Here is a 23,831-nt window from a genome sequence, read left to right as displayed (position 1 = left end):
CTATACATATAAACGAAATCAAAGTCTTTTGATACAACAGCACAGACGCAATGACATTTGTGAACCATAGATGCCACCAAACATAAATAAAACAGCCCCACACCGAAACCTCATTTAAGTTGTTGCAGGTGATGCACAATTTACAAAATGAAAGATTCGGCTACAAAGCAATCGGTTTGTGCTTATGACTGATACTGTGATACTTACGATATACTCATTAATACCGTAATTTGTAGTGAGTTGAACATTCTAGCCACGCGAGTTATTAACCCGGGATGACAGTCATGCGTGCCACAATCAGCCCAATTCAAGTCTCAGTGCCTTACTGCTCACCCTGTGCAATTGCGTGCCGTTTATCCTTCATGAGCATAATTTGCCAGTTTGAGGTTTTTAGCCGTTCTTGCAAGCCACAGTGTTGAGCATCAGCGAGAACTATGATTGATGCACGGAGTGCACTTCGTGTCTGTGGCAGATCAGCGGCGCTGTGCAGCACCGAACAAAGCCAGATGAGAAGGGGGAGGAGCAGATCGGGACTAAAACAGCCGCGCGGTCCGTCTCACCAGGCATTCACTCTCACTTCGGAAGCGTGTTTCTTCACACACAGGGTACGGGATCAGTCTGTGGCGTCTTCAGGCTCCCTTACATAATAATAGCAATCCATAGTTGGACGGAAGGAGTTCAGAATCCAAGGAAAGGCTCCCTAATATACCGCAGGGGAGCAACTGAGCGTGGCCAGTGAAATACTTTTGCCATGCAATGAACCAGCAGCTTTCGCTGGGTAACGGGAAGCATCCAGTCTCCGCTAAGCGCCGCAGCAAAACAAGGACAAGCGCCGGAGCTTCAGCTGCGCCGACCGGGAAGGTAAGGGATCGTTTATGAAGTGCTGAAGGGCCAGGGGCGTACGGGCTGTGCAGGCAGAGTGAGGTCAGTGTGGTGGAGCAAGGGGTAGGCTAAGGTGAGTTGAGTATTTCTTTCTCTTTCAGAGGCACCCGTGTTTACCTGCAAGCATGTTTTGTGGGCTGAGTGTTATCCTTCCTTGTTGAGCGCGCGTCCTTTTCCTCTCGCGCAGGCGCCGCAGGTCCCCCTTTTAAAAAAACTTCCTGCTTGTCAAACTGTGACCGAGATGCGATCGGAAAGCGGCAGGGACTCGGAAACTAAAGTAGTGCGAAACTAAGTAGAATTGGAACAAGAGTTCTGGAGGTAAAGCTGCATCCTTGCTGCCGCGCAGTTTGTTTTTAAAGCACGCCCTGTAGCTGAACAGCCATAAGTTTGCTGGTAGGCTTGTCATGACAAACCGACATTTTAAATCCCTTTGTGCATCTACTGCTAAATCCTGTCTTGGTGTATTAACTAGATACTCGTCTACGCGCATGAACGGGTTCGTAACAAATCTTGGGGTCGACTGCAGATTATTTAACAAAACGATCTTCTTCCAGGTTCACAGTTTATGGCACCCGTTCCACAGTTCTGTATTTAAAAGTACAAACTGTTAATGACTGAATGAAGTGGTACTGTTACATGTAAATGTAATTTTCTGTAATTTTCCCTCACGGGATCAATAAAGTATCTGTCTAAATTTCTTATAAACTTATGTGTCCTAACTAGGATGTTGGATTTGTTAATGAATTACAGTGCAGTGCTTTTAAAATAGTTTAAACCTCGCATTACGTCTAGGGTGGAGGGTGCGAAGAGAATTGTCAAATTACAATATGCGACGTATAATTTTGTTTTAGACCAGTATACTCAGAGGTTTATTTAAATTGGCCATGTACAATTATGTGCAACTGTCTGGATGTGTGTTATATGATGTCGTGTGAATATTTTAAACTATTAAGTTGACGAAACCTTAAAATAACATTAAGAGAGCAACATCGGTGGTTGTTACTATGTCAAAGTGTTAACCCCGATCTGATGTTTAAAAAATAGGGATTTCATAAGCAGAAGTATTATAGTGTTGTAACCAACCGCGTTAAATCTGAGTTTGTTGAAATGCTCAAGTTTGCCACTTTCATGCACCTACTGTAATTGTAATGTCTTTTTACTGTCGCCAAACGTCCGATCAAGTACTGAAATGGGAGCAGTTACTATTTTCGGTGTTTTTGTTGTATGCTGATCAGTCTCTTGAAATATCTCACGTTTCAAAAGGCCACGAGATTAGCTTTTTAAAACTCTGTACCTTGGTTTTGTAACTGCTAATAAGTATTGTTTCGTACATCAGTTACATTTTAGCTTATGACAGTCTCGTTGAAAGTCCGGATTAAATGTATTCGCAGTATGGCTCAAATATAAAACATTAACGTTTGTCCTTCCTAAAATATCGGCATTTAATTTCTTTGTCAAATACTTTCTAATTGTAAAAGTAGTCTTTCGTATTTAACAATTTACATATAAAATGTTATGGTTTATCGCGAATGTGGAATGACTGCGAAGACAGATCTTTTCTACTTTTACGTTGCTGAGTTCAGATCAGCAATGTCTGCTTTGTTTGAAGTCTTATCTCCTCCACTTCGTAAATTGTTTTAACTGCACCGTATTTGCGTTTCTGCATCACTTGTGATCCGGCCAAAGGTTTTCTGAAGAAAGCGCTCTATTGATCGGTGCGTAGGCTTCACTGTTTTAATAGCACGTAAAACTTATTAGAAGAGGCGACAGTCATTTTACACCATATTGACATGTAGGCTAGTAGGAATGTAAAATGTTGACTAAATAATTTTGCTGCATGGAAGCAAACACGTCAGTCTGTTTTCGGTAGATATATGTGTAATCAGCATTCGATTAATTGCTTCTTATGGCCGTCAGAGTAGGTCCCGAATATCAGCCAACCCATGCCTTTGTAAAGACTTAAGTCTCCCGCAAGAAACGATTAAAAGGACTTTAGAGAGACTACAGAACCTGTATTAGTGCATATTTTTATCATTCAGTACCCAACTATATTGGGCTGTCTGCTCTTGTATTCTAAAGCAAATTTCCCGTGCGTTAATAGTACTTAATTTGCAGAGAATTGTAAATATTACTGGTTTATAACTAAACTAGTGCTGAGCTTTTCATTGTATATTAAGTAATTAAAATTGAGCGTTTCGATCGGGATTCTGTAAAAAGTTCACTAACTAACGCTTACACAAATTTACCTATAGCTAATAAAAAAAATAAACCACCATGACATTTATTAAGACTGTTACTAGTTATTTTGGGACTGCTGCCGTACACAAGATTATGTACATTATTTCATTTCATTTGCGGACTAGCTCAGTGTAAAAGGCATCGAAGCAGGCTAAGCATAATGAAGCGCATAAAAAGGTTGCAAACGAGAGCAAGACATTCGGCTCATCTAGCTCATTGAAATGCCAGAATAAAATAAAATATACTATTTTCAAAGATCTGTTGCAACACAGATTGTTTATGACTTAACAGTTTCGACTTGGAAGATCTATGCAGCTCTAAAAGGAAAATTATTTGTGACTTTGGCAATTTAAGTTACCAGGGACGATTAAAAAAAAAACATTGTTGTGAAAAAAACGCTAGAATAATTGATGTTTAAAATCTTAAAATGCATTGTATGATTTCAGTACAGTAGTTAAGAGTAATGGAAGAAAGCTTTTTTTTGTATGAAACCCTGTAATTAGAGGTTGCCAAATGATTGCATGTTTATTTCCTTCTGAAGAATGGCAATTTAGAAAACAAATTAAACTGGAACCCTCCTGGGCAAAAAGTGGGGTATAAATCAGTTATGTTGAGGTGGTACATCAAAATCCTAATACTTTGGTCATAATAGAGCCACTTGCTGACAGATGGCAAGCTAGAGTTGCGCCCTTATGTTTGAAATCCTGTCAGAATAACCCATTTACTTACAGTGATGTATCAGATTAAGTGAATATGAGAACTGAACATGTTACAGTCTTAATATGTGCTGTTTTTGCACTGTAGGGTGTTTGTAAAATGGACCGAGATCACAGTGAAGTAAAAAGAAAGGCTTCTAGTTCGGGGAAATTGCAGTTAAGGGTTTGACTTTCAAAAAGCTTGCATAGTAGCTAAAAAAACTTTGTATTGTAACATTTGGGCCTGTTCTTAAATCAATTAAAGTGAGTAAACCACTATCAAAATAAGGTCTTCTGTTCTTGTATTATGAAATTGTATAATGTATGCATTATATTTACACACCTTTGCAATATAATTCAGGGTTTCCTCTGCCTAACGCCATGTTGAAAATACATTTTTAATTAAAATATTTAGTTGGGCTTGATTAGGGTTAAATCAAGCCAGATAAAAAGTTAGCCTTTTTAAAAGTAGGGTTGTGAAAATATAATTTGTACTTGGCGTTAATCCTCATAAATGGACAGTGTTAATAACAAAAGCTGAATCCTTTCTCATCTCTGTTTAAAATATGTCCTGTTTTAGATCTCCTCACTGAAGAATTGTGCCTGTTTCATTAGCATCTCTAATAAAATATTAGTTTTCTGCTGAGTTCTCTCAATGCTCCCATCTTATTTCTGATTACCTGTCTAATCAAAAGGATAGCCTTAAATTATTAAGTAATGAATATTTTAGTTTTCACTCAGCCGTGGATGCATAAATTATTGCTCTTTAGCATGAGAAAAATACCACAGGACATGTACTGTATAACCTGTTTTCCGTAAGTTACAGTATTTTAGTGGTAGAGAATAGTAGTTTTGAAACTGTTTACGCATGTGTATTGTGAAGTATTTGCATTGAGAGGGTAAATACCATTTCCCTGTAGTGATTAGATTTTTAATGTCAGTTTTGCATAAAGTGTGTAGTATGTGTCATCCCCTTTCTGTGTACCTCTTTAATGAGCTTGTGCTTACTTTACTGCCCATTCCCGATTACTTATTGATGGGTTTTTCTGTGCAGAATTGAAAAACAATTAACTTCACAACAGCGTTCTGTAGTACTAAACAGAAATTGCTTAGATTCTTTTTGCTATTGATTTCTGCCTTAGCTAGTATTGATACCATCACCTTGATGTTGTTTATTTATGTACCGTGTACTTCAGTGCCACACAGAATGAGATGGTAACTTCCTAATGAACAGCTGGAAAATTGCTGTCACAGTCTCACCTTGCCAAGCATGCTACAGTAGCATCTTTCATGCACTCTGCAGTTAGAGAACAGAGGAGCCTGCTTATTTAACCCTGCTTTACAAATGTTTTCAATGTTTTTCAAGCCGTAGGTTCCTCAATTGGCATTTTATAGTTGTCCAGTGGTAAAGAGTTTGCAAGGTCTGAAATGATAAGGAAAGGGGTCAGAATTCCAATTATAAAAGATTCTTTGTCACGGTCTTCAACTGATGTACCTCCGAAAAGGATATGCCCAGGATGTGGTTTTCAGTTTTAAGACTTCCACTTCTTTTTCTTATCGTGTTGCTTTCTATTTTCCAATTAATTTTGAAGTGCAAATCTAAAAATAAAGGTATTAGAAAATCATTTTAATGTCAAGGATTGCAGTTCACCCTCCAATGGGGGGAAAAAAAGATCTTCACTGGGGAAACCTGCTGCATCCTAATTGGGTCACTAATGAATAGGAGAAAAAAAAGAGTTCTAGCAACTCGGGAGCATGAATCCTGTGGAAGGCTTACACTAGTTCAAGGGTTGTGAGGGGTGGGCTGGACCACAACTGTTTTTTGGTCATTTGGGTCTAGTTGTTTTTTGTAATGGTAAGATCTACCGAAGTGTACTATACCAGCATACTGTGTTGCATGTTCCTTCACCCTTATTGTATTTCTTGTCATAATTCTCAAGACGCAGTAGAGGATGCTACTGTAGTTGCCCCCAAAGGGCTGTGATAGTCTCCACAGACTCTAAATTATCTTGGGGAATGACAGGCTTCCTCACCACAGAGCTATGTGGTCCTGCCACACAATTTGTAAAGTAAAAAAAAAAGTATTTACTCTCTTTTGTCATTTGTTAAAATTTCAAAGTGTTTTGAATAGTTTTATTTTGCTAAAAATTGTCCGTGTGTTTTTGTGTGAACTTTAGATTTATCTCTTTTTTTTTTCCAGAAAGAGCCTTCCCGAATAACTCCTGATAGTACCACAGAATAAAGTGGTTGCCTATGCAGTCCTACATTACTGTACCATTCAGTATTTATATTTAGCTGTACACATAAATTGTCCTTTTTTTACCCTTTGCAAGAATAAATTATTAAAGATGCAGGATTGCTGTGTAGGGACTGTCTTTCAAGTATTTGCTATGATTGGCCTGCTGTACTAAAAATGTCTTAAAGGAAAACAGTTCTTTTAGACTTGTTTATTGGTTGAGCTGTGCTTTGAATTTAGTGGCATGAAACAATGTTGATATTGGATTTGCCTTGTGGTTTGATTTATTGTGTCATAAAATCATCGGTGCTTTCTTGCCATTGTAAAGAGAGTACAAACCTTTCGCATTCTGTATCCATTGTGATGCTCAGTCTAGTAGCTGTGAGCCCAGACATTAGTATATGATGTGGCATTGTTTAGAATGAAACTTGTAAAAGAATTAAAGATAAGAATTTAATTGGGGTTGTGGGTTTATGTGTAGTAGAACCTGAATATCTCATGGGACATCTGATGCTGATTTACACATGATTTAATTTTTAATTGGTGCCTGTATGAAATAATTTAATAAGCACATTTTCTCTGAGATGACAGTATAGAAACATGTACACAATATAAACTTTCCAGGCGTATTCTATAGGCCCTTGTGGATGATGTGATGCCTTTACTAGCTCAATGATATCGTGTTGAGCACTGTCAGCTCTTGGGCCATGGGATTAATTCAGGGCTGGGGTGACTCCCCACATTCACTTGGGTTTTTTCTAGGTCTGATGGTTTCCTCTTTCACTTCAGAGTGTTGGCCAGGTCACTGGTGATTGGTGTGTGTGAATTGTCCCTGGCTGTGTGTGTTAATGGGGCCCAGTGAAATGGACTGGTGTTCTATCCGGGATGTAATCCCACCTTCTGCCCTGTGTGATGGGGGAGGCTGGTGCTCACCGCTGCACCCTGATGAGGCAGTTATGGATAAAGGATGAATGGGCACTCCTTATTTGGGTGGACGCAGAGGTGAATTACCCACATAAATCAGAACAGCTCAGTCCCTTACTGCCTTGGAGCCCCCGCTTAAAATCCATCTGGTTAAACAGCACCTGTCTCTCGGCTCCCAGCGACATCCTTGATTATCTCTTTACACTGTATTTCATTAATGTATTTAATTCCCAAGCTGGTAGTGCATCTTGTTAATTGCACTTATCCTTTGTAAAGAAGGGTTACATTACTGCTTCGTATCCACACTACCTATATTAGTAATAGTTCTTACAATTTTATTTTGTTTCCTTTGCCTGTGCTTTACTCTTCTGTCTTTTTTTTTACTTGTCCTGTTTTAGTCATTTAACTTATTGTGCCTTACTGTAGCAGTGTGATTGTTGCTTGTTCTTTAATTTAATATGCATGTTGCCCTGGGTAAGAGCATGCACTACTCAAATAATAAAAATCACCATTAAAAAAAATGAACAATGATTTTACTGTCTTTAATGCCAGTTTTTTCCTGTACTTTGTCTTCTCTCCTTAGAAATTTAAAATGTTTAAAAAATATGGAACAGGTTTAGTTTTGGTGTTGTCTCTTGTATTTACAAGTTTATTCAAAATATCCTTTGCCTTATTTTTGTGCTTAGCATAAAGTACAAAGCTTGAGCAATCTCTGTGTTTAAGTGTTACAGGAAAAAAAAATAAACTATACTTGTAATTTCAATGAGCAATGAACAGAATTTGGTAGATCTTAGAAGGTGATGGGAGTGGAACAGATGCAGTACTTCTGTCTTAAATTGAACAGGGAGAGGTAGAAACACATAGTTTTGCCTAAGCTATGAACTAAACAACCTAAGAATATAGGTAAGGCCAAAAGTGCTACATAGGTAAATGTGATTCAGCCATTTAGTAGTTAGTTGTTAATTGATCAAAGGATCTCATTCAGCGGATTTTTGAAAGAAGCTAGGATATCGGATTCAACAACATGACTGGGTAACTTGTTACACATTTCCACAACTTTTTGGGTAAAAAATGCCCCCTGTTTTAAATACACTTCCATGTAGTGTCCGCTTGTGGCCTCTGGGTTTTGAAGAAACCTGCTGGATTGATCTTGTCAATGCCTTTGAGGAATTTGAGTACTTGTCTAGTCCCCTCGTAGTCTTCTCTCTTCAGGACTAAAAAAGTTACGTTTCTTCAGCCTGTCAATGTAGGACATTTTTTAAGCCAAAGACAGTGTCTGGTTGGTCTTCTCGGGACTGATTCCAGAGCAGAAATATATATTTTCTTTAACACTATGACTAAAGTAGTGCACAGTATTCTAAATGAGGCCTAACTAGTGCATTATACAATTTTAACATAACACATCGACTCATTTTGTGTTTTAAACTCTATATATTTTTTTTCTTTGCCTTTATAAGTACTTACCCATATAGAGCAGAAGATGTAAATGATTAGTCTGCATAAACACCTAAGTCTTCTTAAAACTTATCTTTTGATTGGAGAAGGCTGTTAAAGTAGGTTGGCAAGTATTTAAGGTAACGGGACAAAGTACGTTATTAATTGAAGTACACGAATGCCTAGCTTTCTCAAGCCAACAATGTATTGGAAGTTTTAAATTTCAATGTGTTGGTATAACACTGCTGAAAGCCAGGTTAAACTGAATGCCTGTATTTCAAGTAGCACTTTTCTGGTTGCTTTTATGTTGCAGTGATAGCGTAACATCAGATAATAGTTAAAACATTTTGCTACAGCAAGTGTGTACAACACATACTAACGTCTAGCATGAAGCTGACTGCTAGTGTTCTGTATTCTTTCAACAGGTTTTCAAAACCATAGTTTAATAGGCAGAATTGTACTATTTTGACAATTGAATAATTCCATTATTTGTTCTTGCATATTGATGCTTCTGTAACTGCTTTTGATATATTAAATACCCCATTCTTGTGGGTCACGTGAAATGTAGTGGGAAACTAAACATTATATTTACCCTCCAATCAAATCTGAATGCCAATGTGTGTTTTATTCACCTTGAGGAAGTGGGTTGAAAGGGGCAAAATAGCCTTAAATAATAATTTTTAAATGTACAGATTTTAAGCACTATGAAGTCGGACATATTTTAACTAGATTATTAATTGCTAATATTAATGAATTGATACAATTACACAAGAAAGAAAAATGAAAACTAGGCCTTTTATTTAACACTTACTTTTGGTGATGAACTGAGACTTAGAATCTGATTAATAGTTAGAAATGTACATATAACAGCAGATATTGCAGCCAAAAATGGTTGCTTGTGGGCTGTGTTTTTCTTGTTGTTCAGGCTTCTTTTAGTAATCCTATCACGAAAAATTGTTTTCAGTTTGGCAAGTATCCTCAGATTGAGCATTTTTACTGACTAATCACTTTTGTATTTGGACACAGAGAATACGTCCTCATTACTGGAGCCAAGTGTGAGTTGTTGCAAATTTATTTTGTGTTTTTTCTGCTACTACAAGGCCATTAAGTTAAGCACTTTGCTTTCGAATCCCAGTGAAAACTGATATTAATAAACAGTATTATACCTTTTGTGTCTAATCCCAATCTGTGCTAGGTGCATGCCTCCCTATACAGTGTGCAATTTAATATTTCAGTGCCTCACTTCTCTACCTAAACAGCTGAGTAGTAAGGCTGCTGTTGCAAAATGGTTTGTGTGTAACTCAGGTGGGTGGATGAAGTGGATCCACTGCTGTAGGTAACATACATTAGGGTCCTTTTGGATTGAAAATTGCTACTTAAAACTAATTTGAAGTTATTATTATTCATTACAGTTAAGAACAGAAGGTGCGAATTTAAGTTCACAGTGATATTGCCCCCTTAGAAATGGTTTCAGATTCAAATCAATAATAATATACGACAATGCCATTGTTGAGATTAATCTTATTATTACAGTAGAACTAAATGATATTAGTAGTATAAAACTAAATTTGTTTAGTCAGAACAGTATAATAAAAGTTAGAAATGTAATGAGAGGAGAGGAGTCATCTGGCTCATTGGTTGCTTGCAGTTGATAGATCTAGTAGTTTGCAGAGTGGTTTAAATCAAGATGTCTATGATCAGCTGTATTTATACACAAATACAGTTTGCTTTAAAAATATATAGTAGTGTGCAAGCTCTTGATCATGATCCAAACCACTTTCTGCCTCCCTTGATATCTTTGTTTCAGTGAGTGTCAAATGAGAAAAAAGGACTTTTTGAGATAGAATACCCAAAAGCGGAACAATATATGTATTTTCAAGCGATTGTATTGAATTCTATAAGCATAATCTCAGACTTTCTTAGCTTGCTGCAGTATTCATCAGTAAAATTACAAATACATGCCTCAAATTATAAACCTGACATCTCTGAAGATTTTATTGCTGTCAGATAATGGGATGCATGCGTCTCCTCTTTTCCATATATTTGACATTTGCATTATATAAATGTAATAAATAATTCTGATCATTGTAAAGCAATATATAAAAGTATTCAATAAAATTCCACAGTTAATTGGCTGAAAGCATAGTTAAGGAAAAACTGATTTGTAATGTTACTTTTGAGACATTAAAATGTATAGCTTTTAAGACTGCACATGCGCCCATTGTTGGGAGTAGATCTGAAATACCTACGTTCAACTGTTAACAGTCTTATGGGAAATTAGTTCTTAATTTCTGTTTTATGGTGTGTTTTTCAGGAACATGTCTTCTCTATAAAAAGATAAATACTCAATATGGTTATATTAAGAACAGAGGCCTAATTGGCTTTACAGTAGCTGTTTGCATTTATATAATTATGTAGACCTCTTTTACCATTTAACATTAATATTTTCTGAATAGGATGCAGTTCTCATTTTGTCATGTGTGGAAAAATCTCTATTTTTGTATTAAACATTTATAATCTGTAAACTGGCTAATTACTGGTAAGCGGCATGACAAACTCGATCCTATTCAGGGAGAGTTGGAAGCAAGGTGGAGCTAGTTCCTGACTTGGAGAAGTTTGGTTACTTAGATACTTGCATGGTAACATTCTGTATGTAAGAACATGCGGAGTCCACACAGAAGAGCTCCCCCAGTCTGGAAATAACTTCATCCCCTAGAGCTGTGAGGCAGCAGTGCTGCCTGTCCCACCACTGGAGTGCCCATGTCACATGAGAATTACATTTTAAGCTTTTCTGTAGCCTACATATATAAATGCTCACAAATATTTTAATTGAATGTGGAATTTGAAAAGGAATTAAATTATCGGTATTTAAATATACATGCCTGTAAGGTATTTTTTTTTTAATTTTCTTCTGAAGATGCATTTTTAAAAAATCAAAGTATAGCTAGCAGTCTGCAGCATGTACTGTACAGTATGTGCTAGTTTGAAAAAGGATGCCGCTAATTTTTGTCATTTGCAGTTGTGCACTTATCCACTTTCCACTGAGGGTTAATTTAACTCGCAGTGATGACGCATGTGCGTACTCAAGGGAGAGAGAGGAGCTGGTGAAAGTGCTGATTGTGGCCAAAATAAAGTGGTGGGGGACAAGGAGAGAAACACCCAGGCCTGAGTTTATGGAAACCCCAGTTTCACGTGGAACACTGTGTACTTGTGCTACTGTCATGAGTACATTAAAAGTAGTGAAGGCTCAGGGTCTGGCCATGTTTTCCAATTAGATACCAGAAGGTATGGTTTTAATTTAATGTTCTTTCTCAAGATGCAAAAGAATAAAGGTTGTGGGAGTATGGAACATGCTACCCAGCCATGTTATCTAAGCTGATACCCTTTATTTCAAGAAATGGCTGGATGAGACCCTTGAATCAATTAACTAATAGAATGGCTGAGGGCCCTCCTCATGTTTGTAAGGATAGTAACCATTCATTTAATATTTGCTCTTCCTAGCACAGGATCATATGTAGAATATAACACAAATCCTAATACCCTGGGTATTTATTGGTGTTCTGCCAGTATTACCTGGAAAAGCTCAGATGTATATACTGAAACTATTTTTTCTCTAGTTAATGAGCCATAAAATAGATTAGCTGAAACACCATTCACTAATAATTAGTTTGCTAATGTTCCACTATCAGTGATGTTTGAAAAACAATTTGCACACTAAAGGAATTAAAAAAAGCAGACACTGTGTATAAGAATATTGTACCTGCTTAACTCTTGTCTTGAAATCATTTTAGTCAATTGCAGTTGTCATCCATTTCCCATTACTGTGTACTGAAGAAATTCTATTTTGTTTAATATTTAAGTTTGAGAACTGTGAGAACTGCATATAAAAATGCAGTTGTCATCTGGCTCTTCTTTAATGTAGTGGTGTTCTGGGAGAAGCTAGGCTTTCACAAAGAAAAGAAAGTACAGGGTGGATAGTTACATTTTCTCTAGCTCACTGTTCCAAATTAAAGATGCCAAGATAACACACATGGAACAAGACAGTGAATTGTTTCCCCCATTTCAGTGATACCCATTATATTCTTCTTTTAATTAATGCTCACTTGGTCTGCATTATAAATCAGATTTTGCTGTATAAAAAGTAGAACATTTCCTGCGTTCAACAAAGAATTAAGTGTTTTCTGTATGGAAACTGTTTCTGTTTCCGAATAAGAATAGCGGCGTATTGCCACTGGGGAAATTTCTTTACTTAGTTTCACAATAAAAGTCCTCTTTTCGCTCATTTGAGCTAAATTATACCTTGTAATGTCGTGTTGTGTGCTGAAGATGGGGGAGATAGACTCAGTGGGGCACAAATTAAGTTCATTATTCTCCATATGGTAAGACTTCAGAACACAACAGATGCATTTGTGTCGTGGAGAGTGGGGGCAGCATGAAAAATAACTATTACACTGGATTCTTCAAGCACGGTGTTCCAGGATTAGGAATAAAATAATGCCCTATTTCACACACCGGCGTTCACTAAAAAAACAATCACTTTAAGGTTGAATATATATTTGTCTTATGCAAACCTGAAATTTGTTGTTTTTAACAAAAAGTGTACTAACTCAGTACTGGTCTATGACAGGTTTAGAGTTTTCATGACCCTTCTCGGGAATTGCCATCTTTCTGATAATGAATAGGTGGTAAATAAAGTTTTCAAAAGCATATGATGATATTGCGGGGCAGTCTGGATTTAGGTATTGCATTTATACAGTATATTTGTTTAACTTTTTCTGAATAGCATTTGGAATTTTACTGTAAGTCAGCAGTATTTTTCTTTTTGCAGGATGTGAACTGTAGCCTGAATATGAACATTCTTAATCTTATTTACAACATAATTTTTGTGCATTGGACACTAGTTCAGTAAGTCTTTAAACAATCAACGTACTATCTATTATGGTGGATTTTATATTTTTTTAATGTCATTTTGGGTCTTTCAGTCTGCAGTATATACATTTGTGGGGCACTAATCCATCAACTTGCTTTACTGACTAAGATACTGAAGAACAAGTAATTAAAAAGGAGCTGGAGCAAAGACTTGCAATTCATTTGAACAAAAAAGATGATTGCCTACTTCTGGGTGTAAACTTACATTTATTAGAAACAAAACAACATTTAAATGCAGTGCTTAGTATTTTGGATGTGAATGGATTGAATGCGAAATTATGGTTGCTTGTCATTTATTGTTTCGATTGATGCTGGGCGTTTTCTGTTATCTTTGTATTTTTATGTTTTATGATGAATGGAAGTGTGAAAGTCACAGAGGAGATTCCCACTATATTGAATGATAATGATATATATGTTCACATAAGCGGCTTTGAATGTATCTTTTGGCATGCGTTGCTTAGACCTGGGTGAAAAAAATCTCCAGTGTCCAAGAGAGAGAGGAAACATACAAAGGAGAGGTGCCAGTCCGAGGCCCAAACGGCTATTTAACAGAGAGCCAGTTTTATTGATTGCAGTGCTAATTCTAAAAAAGCATGTTTAACGAAACTGAATACAGTGCATCTTTTTTTAATGGAATTATTTTCTAGGTCTGTTTTATAGCAGATATTATGTTAGGTGCTGAAGACAGAATAATCAATCTTTGCTTTCTTTGCACAAAGTAAAAATAAAACACTCTTTAGTGCTTTGCTTTTCTAAGCATTTCTCCTATTAAGCTCTTCCGCATGAAACCAAACGCCTGGACTTTTCTTAGCCAAAATAGTCAATTAGACTAATTGGTGCCAAATGTCTTGGAGATATCAAGTCTGTATTTTTATAATTCGTTTTTTTTACTCCATAGTAAATGTATGAATTTTAAAAATAATTTTAATTAATTATTTTTGTAATCCTATTTTTTGCTGCGATAGTGAATTTTGTTGAAGTTATAGAGTAGCAAAGGGAGGTCGATTAGAGCTACTTCTGTGTGGCTCCAGAGGCCTGGGTTTGAATTGGTCTCTGGTGTTCCAGACATGCTGGCTAGGTTTGATTGGTCGTTCTCAATCATCCCTTCCTCTGTGAACTTGTGTCCCATCCAGAAACGGAGCAGTTCTGTGCTTTCCCTCATGAGGATCCTCCTTGCCATAGATGGTCTTTTGGTTTGTACCTGGTTGATACTTAAAATATACAGGGTTTATGCTGTTAACTCAATTCGTTTGATGTGCGGCGTTGTTGAATTAAAAATAATGTGTCCAGATGTTTGTAAAGTAAAAATATTACAATAGTCACCTCTATAAGTTAGTTATTGGTAGAAGCGCCTTTGGCATCAGTTACTGTTTCATACATTTTTGGATACGTCTTTTTTACACATTGGTATGGTGCAGTTTTTGCCTCTTATATTTTGCTAGTAATACTTTTTTCTTCCTTGCTGTCTAAATACCAGTGTGCAATTTGGCTTGAGTCTGTTTCAGGCTCCTGAACGTGGAACCTTATGAGTCCCGTCCGTTCTTTTATGACCTTTGTGGTTTAATTTTCAGTGGAATTTTTTTTAGCAATAATTATGTCTTCACCATGGTTAGTTTGTATTGCCAGTTTCCTTATGCTTGCATTAAAACGCTTATCTTTTAATTACAAAGGCGCCTGTTTGATTGGTCTGAACAGTAGGGCATTGGCTCCATACTCCCCTAATACTTTTAAACTCAATGCAAGGCTTTTTTTTTCTTTTTTTATGCTATGATTAGAGGGCAATCAAGCCCATGCTGTGGGATTAAAATCTTAACAGATTATAATGCACTGAACAGCCAGCTGTATTTAAGTCATTAGGTGTTTATCTCATTAAGATAAAGCCAGAGCAATATCGTCTCCTTCCCTGAGTTGCTCCATACCTCTGCGACCACGCTTGTGTATTCTTCACAGTACATGCATACAGATTTCCTTCAGACTGCTATACGTTTTCAAATTTTTGTTGCTAGGTGCCATATTAGGAATAGATAATGTCCAGCTACTAAGTATTGTGTGATAGCACAAAAGCAAAGCTTGATTCACAGGAACTAGAAGTGTTTTAATTAATTTCTTCATATGGTGGCTAGAATTTGTATTCAAATTGTATTTTTCAAATTCCTGTTTACAAATATTTATAAATTGAGTTCAAAGTCTTTTATTCTATATAGGTCATTTCTAGCAATTTACACTGTGCAACAACATTACAAGAAGAGGTAGTTACCAGTAAGAAGGGTACAGTAACCTTTGTGTTATTTTTTCTATGTAATAATTCAGTGACGCATCTTCAGAATAAGACAAAAAATAACCTTCCTCTAGTCTGCGCCGTTTCCATCTTCCCCAATAACGTTCTTTTAATGTCAGTGAAAAGGAATAACCTATGCATTGTAGCCATAAATTTTATGTATGTAGAAAGAAGAAAGATAGTGTTCACCAGAGGAAACAGTTTTGACTTTGCTATTTTTTCTTTACAGTTTAAGCAATTTGTAGTTTCAAGCATAACATTTACATGAATACAGACAATATACTTTTGATCATATGCAAACATACTGTGTGTTCAGCCCACTGCTTTCAAGTACTAGGACACATTCATTTACATTTCTGGCTGGAAAAGGCATTATATAGACAGTGGGCAGTGCGGTGGCTCTGTGGCTAAGGATCTGCGCCTGTGGCTGGAAGTTTGCCTGTTCATATTCCGTGGCCGGCAGAGGAATCCGACTCCATTGGGCCCCTGAGCAAGGCCCTTCACCCCAACTGCTCCAGGCGTGCTGTATAAATGGCTGACCCTGCGCTCTGACCTCAAACTTCTCTCCCTGTCTGTGTCTCATGGAGAGCAAGTTGGGGTATGTGAAAAGACAAATTCCTAATACAAGAAATTGTATATGGTCAATAAAATGATCTTATCTTATATGGTTATATATATGGTTATGTATCATTGAAGTATTAACTGCATGTGGTCTATGAGACAGAGCTCGGTGTCATTGAGATGCTTTGCTGCAGCCAGTTTGGTAAGTTTTTGCCTGTTCTTGCAAGAAGTTGCCACACCTTTCCAGGAGTGATCTGACCTCAACTCTTGCTTCAGGTTGTTAAATGCATTCTGCGTTGGATATAAAACCGAAGATTGTAGGAATGTCCCATTTTTCTCCTTGGTTGCATGTTTTTGGTCACGGTCATGTTGCAAGGTGAAGTGGTGCCCAACAAGAGTGGAATTTTCTTCTACATAATCAGACAAAATGTGTCTGTAAGCTTTAGAATCGTTTCTGCTGTTGCCTTCATTAGTTACATCATCCATAAAGACGAGTTTGCCATTTTCAGAGGCGGCCATGCAATGCCGAGTGTAATCCTTTTTAAAAAAAAAAATCTTTACACCATTAACCGTCAACACCGTGTACTCTCAAATTATAATGTGTGGGAGTTAAACACTGTGCTTTCCTTGCCTGCATAGTAATGTGTGTGGATTTTCAGTTTAGTGTATTCTATAGTAAAGGCAAAATAATGTAACACATTGACACCCTGCTGAAAAGCCCAGCATTGCGGCTGTTCAGTTTCTGTAGGCGTGCACAATGAATATTTAATCAGAGTATCGGGGAGCTTGATGAAGCAGTTCAGACCTCTTAATCATTAACTGAAGATTTTGTGTACAGTATGTATTCATTTCCACTGATGTCTCTATCCAGCAGAGAGACTTTCAGAAAGAATATTTATTAAATGAGATTTAGGTGTTGTTGACAACAATCCCCCCACCCTACAGAAAATGGCAGTATGTCATAGCACTGAGACGCAGTTGTAAATAATGAACATTAAGAGAATCTGAGTCCATGTTTATAACTACAGAAAGAGAGGCAAGACTTAGTAAGTGGAGCTTTGGTGCAGAAAGGGGCCTATAAGCACCTGCATGTATGTGCCAACAGTTTAAAGTTAGTGAGTATTGTTAAACCTAGTCACGCGTGGAATATCTTACTCCGAGCTGTGTAATAAAAAATAGTAGGTGCATTCCCAGGTTGACACACTTTTTGTGCTGTTTGATGAAGGCTGGAAATAGATGCTTAGGCTGTGGAGAATAAAACCTGTTAGGGGCAACAACAACAGAGCAATCAAGCAAATTTCGCAAATGACCTTTGAGTACGAGTTTAAATTAAAAATCTAAATGTTATTACTTTTTTCAATTTCAGTGCAGGAGTTACTTTTCCCCTGGTTATTTCTGAGATTTTTCAGTTGCCTTTTTTAAAGTAGCCTTTAAAAAGGAGAAAGGAGAGTCAGTGTTCTGTGGAATTGCAGGATCAACGTGCTCTATCGCACTGATTGTTCCTAGCTAAACACAGCTTATTTTGTAATTGTACAATATAAGCTACTGTTAGTTTGGAGAGTTACACAAGCTTGAACTAATACTAGTATTGTATTTTTTTTAAGTCTGGCTTTTATTTACAGTTACTAGAAACTCGTTCTTGAACTAAGACTTGCTGTAACTGTGTATGTTTTTTTTAATTTTCTAACTTTTTATAGAACAGTAACAAAATACATTAAAACATTGAAACAATCCAGTGAATTTTGTAAGATCATCTGCTCATACTGTTTTTTCATAATTTTGTACTTTCTTACGCAATATGTTGCATTTTTGTGGAATAAAATTCTGTGAATAAAATATTATTTTAGGATTTATGTGTACAGTAGCACTCTACTACAGTCTTTTCTAATATATTTTTATGCTTCTCTGCAAAATGTAATACTAAGACTGATCTAAATGTTAAAAAAAGTATTTGATCACAATTAGAATTTAATGTACAAAGTGGGAATTTTTATTAATATTAGGCTGTTCATTGAAAAACACTTTAAAATAAAATCATATTACCATACAATCAAAATTCTGTTGCTGCTGCATTAATATTTTTTTCATCACTTTCAATAACAAACTTTTTTATTGCAAATGTGCTTTTAAAAACACTGGCAGGGGCTGTGTGGCATAAATATTAGAAGCCATTAAAGAATTTACCAACAATTCTTTACCAGTTTTTGAAACTCCTGATAAAATGGTTGGTTGAAAACAATCAGTACAATCAAAAGCACATAATAGGCATGTTATTCTTGGCCTTTTAAGCAGTTTATAAATTTGATAAAAAAGGATTTTAACATGGAGAGTTATTAAAATATTTAAACACAGGTTGAATGGGAGGTTGGCTATTGGTGATCATCATATATGAACATTTTTGTAACTTTATACTGCATGGGCTGAGTGGTGAACTTTTGCAGTGCATTGTTACCCTTGCTTGCTGTACATGAACTTGGCACTAAAGATCCCTGTTCTCGGTTTCACCATTCATACTCTATTTCTTGTAGGAGAACAATGTGAAGAGGCTACGTGGACTCATATGGCCCCTGGCTATGAAGTATCATGTTAGAAAGATTGGCGTGCAACCAGAGATTTATCTCCAAAGGTCTTGCCAAACTGAAATAGATCAGAGAGCTTATTTTCTCAAACTGTACTGCGTTTTAACTCTTTTATTACTACGTTATATGATATCTGTTGTTTGTTGTGTCTTTGAAATGATTCAACTAATACGAAAACGTATGTATATACACACTGCCTTAAAACAGGAGTTACAATATATGCGTTATTATTAGTTTGTCTAGTTAATGGCATTTTACCAAGGCAATATAATATTTGTAGCCATTTATAGAGCTGGATATTTTACCCAAGCAATTCAAGTACGGTACCTTATTCAAGTGTAAAACAGTAGTGATCCACATAGGATCTGAGCTCACAACCCTCCAGTTTAAAGTCCAAAGCCCTAAGAAATACTCCCCATTTCTGCATGTCATGGGTAATGTGAATAACAGTTATTGTTATAAACTAGTCCTTACTAGTATTTTGTGCGATTCTAGCAACATTGACTACTCTTTAAATTTAATTTGGATGGGAGGAAACCAAAGGTGTTTATGTATCATTCTGTAATTCACATTTTTCAGAATCTTCAGGAACATTATCCCATTATCTGGAGGTAAAGTACACCGAGCTGCCAAAATGAAAAGTTGTAACCTTAAATGGTCACATTTATCAATCATATCTAATTGATTAATCCTTAACTTAATTTCTTCCTCTCTACACATAAAGGTAAAATGCTATGAAGTACAGATCTGTTAGTGTAAAGAAAAAGAGCTGAAATGTAATCCCCAAAATGGATATTTTACAATTGTTTTGTAGCTGTCCACAACACTTTTTTTTCCATGATTGGTGGTGATGAAAATGTCCACATGGACATACAAGTCCTATGAGTTTGTTGGTGTCCGGCAGGTCAAAATGTTTTAGTTTTTCTGAAATGAAAAAAACTATTGAATATTGTTTGAAGACTTCACATCCACCCACAACTTCAGTCATCTAATGTTTTTTGTTGAAGTATCGTTTGCCAGTTCTGCCCCATCTAATGCCAGTAGCTCAGTGGAAGCTATTTGGGACATCTGGCCACAGTTGGCGAGGGGCACAGCATGGATTTGAACCTGTGACCTGCAGGATGAGGAATTGATCCAATACAGCAGGCAGGGGCTTTAGCTGGCTCAGACACTGAAGAGGGTTTTTAATATACAGCAGCATAGTGACTTTCTGCACTTCTGGAGTTTAGAAACCAGCAACATTTGTCATGTCAAAATAGTCATATTGTCTTCTACACCCTATTTGTAATGTGCTGTCAGGAAAAAATCATTGTTATAAAATAGGCCATTTGGTGGTTCAAACTGGTTCAAAAGTAAAACAATAAAACATTTTTAAGACTAGGTTGTGTGTATGTTTATATGCAGTACTGCAGAACACCACAAATTCAAAGTAATGAAGGACTGTAAAACTTTAAACAAATTGACCTTTACAATGAGTGCACTTTGTTGACCATTAATCAATATATGCACATTTCATTGACCCAGAATCTGTTTTTTTTAATGAACCTAAATTGTAGGTGTGTATGCAAACACATCTGTGGTACTTATAGGAGACATTTACCCTTTTAACCAAAAGCAGTTGTTTATTAATTACTTTAATGTTTTTATCCAGGACAACTTACATTTGTATCCATTTGCACATCAGGAAAGTTTACAGACTTCACAGTCTGTGTGAAGTGTCTTTAAATGTGTCAGGCTTTGTCTTGAGGATGGTTGCAATTGGAAAAACAAGCCTTTTTCCCACATCTGTCTCTCTTTCTCAGCATACAGAGGCAAATCCTTCAGAGAACAGAGCAGTATGTTTTTTTTTAATCTATAGTGTATTTCAAAATCACTAAGAATTTCAACATTTGTAGCGGTTATCAGGAATATAGTTCTTTTTATATAGGTGTGCTGACATTTTATTCCACATGACAAAGGTGAATTCATAATGCTGATTAAAGTTTGTCATCAATAGGGGTCTACTGTGAAAAATAACAGGCTAATAATTTTTATTATAGGACCTAAGTCAGTTCATTCAGTCTGGTTTCCATCAGCCACTGCAAATGAAGTTCTACAGGGGCTAGATACACCTTCCCACACCTTCACACATAGATCTCCACTTTGATTGGTCTGTTGTACACAAAAATTAGCTTGTGGTCTGAGATGACGTATTCTAGCCTCCTTCAATATGTAGGCATTGTGCTCTTGATAGGAATGGACATAACCTGCTTGTGTTTTTATATAAGAACATAAGAAAGGTTGCAAATGACAAGAGCCCACTTGTTGACTTTTAGCAGGCTTGATATTGAACAGGTTAAAATCTTTTGTGCTTTGTCTTTTTCCTCACTAATAAGGAAATTTGGTGCTTACGCACCAGTAAAAATCACATGGTGAATCATGGATAATCACTTAAAATTTGCAGGAAACATTTTAATCAAAATACAAATTGAGTATACTATTTGTATACTTTTCATACAATACATAAAAAAGAAATATTATAAATAGTGATAAGTTTCATTAGATGCTCAGCAAAGTTTTCAGCTTTTATGATTTCACATTAGATCCTGTACATTCCCATTGTACTATCCATGTTCCACTATAAATACTACTCTACAGTATGATCAATGTTGTTTTTAGTTTCTAGTGCAGTTTTCCATTAGAACTGAAAAATGTGAGCAGCGTTACCTCTGTAAATATTGACCTTTGCTCTTTATAACTTGTCTCTTTGGTTTATTTGGTTTGGTGTGAATCATTTAGGGCCTTCAAATGTCTCTTAAAGGACCATAAAAAAGGCTACCAATGTTCCATACTCCCACAGCCCTTTGGGTAAATGAGTATATGTGTGAAGACTTGCCACAAAGAATACCTTTACTGTGAAAAATACATGGTTGATATTTGTACTTGTGTTAATTTTCATGGAGCCATGTTATCTCACTTACCAAAGTGTAACCAGTAATGTTTATCCCCTTAAAATATCACTTAGAATGATGAAAAAAGTATGCATAAGCAAAACAGCTGTGCAGGTTTTTTTTCCTGTTGTAAGTTGTAGACCGATTCATAAGCACTTTTTGATGTATATGTGTCTTTTTTTTTCTTACTTTATTCAGTTCCAGACATCAGTGGATTGTTTTCATAAGGATCATTTACTATGTATCTCAAAAGTCTTGAATCTTTCTTTTAATCTGGATTGACATGTAAATTGAAGCCCTTTTGCAGTATAGATGATTATGCACGCAAGTAGCTTGGAGGTTAAACAGTGCAAGGCTGCCTGAATCTAAGATCCAAAGATAAAAAGAAAGGCCATTGATGTGGTGCATCAGAGTGCGTAAACTTCACTCTGATCCAATGAGACTATTGAACTCGGATTTGGAGACTGGATAGCTTGTCTCACTGTTACTGCAAAGCTTCCAAACCCTTTGTTAATATAATGCCTGTGATCCAGAGACACTGCATCAGCTGATTGTGCTTTAAGTCAATGAAGTTGATGAATTACTTTCAGAGCACAACAGGGGTTGAGCTTCTGAGGATTAAAGATAATTATATTTTAATATTTTTGCACAAGGTTTGCTGAAAGAGGTTAGTTTTAAAGAAATCTTTATTCTTAATACAGTGACCTACTATTTGAGAGGGGGGAAACATTGTTTTAGTCCTCTGGCTGTCAAGAGCACATATAGGGAGCACTTTAAATTCCAGGACATTAATATCCACATAATTACCTGATCTAAGGCTGACTAATTAGAAGTAAATTCCACTATCACCACACAGAGTAACTGCTCTATAATTACAGGGAAATGGCCTTGTTTAATTATATAGTAACACCATTGTTGCTACACTATTCAGCTGCTTATTAATTCTGCCGTTTTTAAAACAAGTCATTCATTCTTACCCTTAACACTGATTTAAACATGCAGCAAGAAGTACCCCTTTAATATGAAATGAGAGTGAACATTACATTCCAAGACGAATACTTACAGTAACAAATGAACAGATAACACAAAAGTACTTAAGTGCCAATAATACATATGACCCTTACGTAGACCTTTGTCTGTCAAAGTGAAATCCAAGCACGTCTGAAATTTACAGGTAACACAGATATGATTGTGATGTGGTACAGTAGTGAGAAGCCTGAAGACTGTGTGGCCACAGCACAGGGTTTTCAGCATACACTCTGATTTGGAACTGTAGTGTCATTGCACTGAGCACCATAGTAAAAATGGATTCAAGAACCGTAAATTATTTTATCTATTCATACAAAATTGGAATACTGGGAATAAAGGTTGGCCTACATGCTAACTCTACTCTTGAAGAGATGTTGCTAGATTTCCATAATAATTTCTGTTTATTTACTTACCCAATGTTTAAGCACAACACCTGATCTCTTTCTTAAAAGTGCTCACTAAAGCAAGCCCGTGAGCACACCTGAAAATGCACGACACTGTAACCCATCAAAGAGTGTACCAACAGGGCCATATATTATATATTTTCGTTCATATTAAATTTGTAAAGACGATATAGGAAAACTAACAAAAAGAGCTCAATAAGCTTTATTTGCAAACACTAGCAAACCATTACAGTGTATTGTGCAGTTTGTTATTAAAAGTATGCAAATATAAGATGTTTATTCTCACAAATCCTCAACAATCCTCAAGAAGCTTATTGCACAATTGCCTAGTTGAAAAGTTTGAACCTCATTTTTAGATGTTTTCAAAATTTATTTGTAGTAACATACAGTAACTGTAGGTATTACTACTCATAGTTGCACAGCCCTGTTACATTAAAATGAGTGTTCCCCAGCATAGTTAAGACAGTTTAGTTTTTCTGAAAGTGTCTGTGCATTACCTACCTCTCAAACAAGATAAGGGTCCTGAATGTTTGAGTTTAGTGCTTGGTGTTTTAGTGCAGCATGGTTACCTCTGTCAAAGCTACCAGCTTTAGTTTGCACAATAGCACTATGCATCTTGAAAGAATGTTTGATAATGGGGTGGAAAGGTTGTAGTTTGTTACAGATTTGAGTGCGTGTGTTGGAGGGGGAGTCAGTCAAGAGGCCTGCTGCT

General features: G+C 36.4%; 1 protein-coding gene across 2 annotated transcripts in view; it reads left to right on the top strand.

Annotated features, from left to right (window-relative positions):
• The first annotated feature begins 524 nt into the window (after positions 1-524).
• The window catches only part of LOC102687199 (kelch-like protein 29), a 230,933-nt gene continuing 207,626 nt past the window's right edge, over positions 525-23,831 (top strand). Inside the window, exon 1 of one of the 2 annotated variants that reach the window (XM_015351946.2) lies at positions 525-861. The gene's annotated coding sequence lies outside the window, so the exon portion shown is untranslated. Of the gene's footprint in view, positions 862-1,094; positions 1,201-23,831 lie in introns of those variants that run through there. The other variant, XM_015351952.2, reaches the window with a different exon arrangement.

The sequence above is a fragment of the Lepisosteus oculatus genome, chromosome 2 (genome assembly GCF_040954835.1).
Source record: "Lepisosteus oculatus isolate fLepOcu1 chromosome 2, fLepOcu1.hap2, whole genome shotgun sequence".
Classification (NCBI taxonomy): Eukaryota; Metazoa; Chordata; class Actinopteri; order Semionotiformes; family Lepisosteidae; genus Lepisosteus; species Lepisosteus oculatus.
Note: the sequence above shows the minus strand (reverse complement) of the source record. Positions and strands in the feature narration are given on the sequence as shown.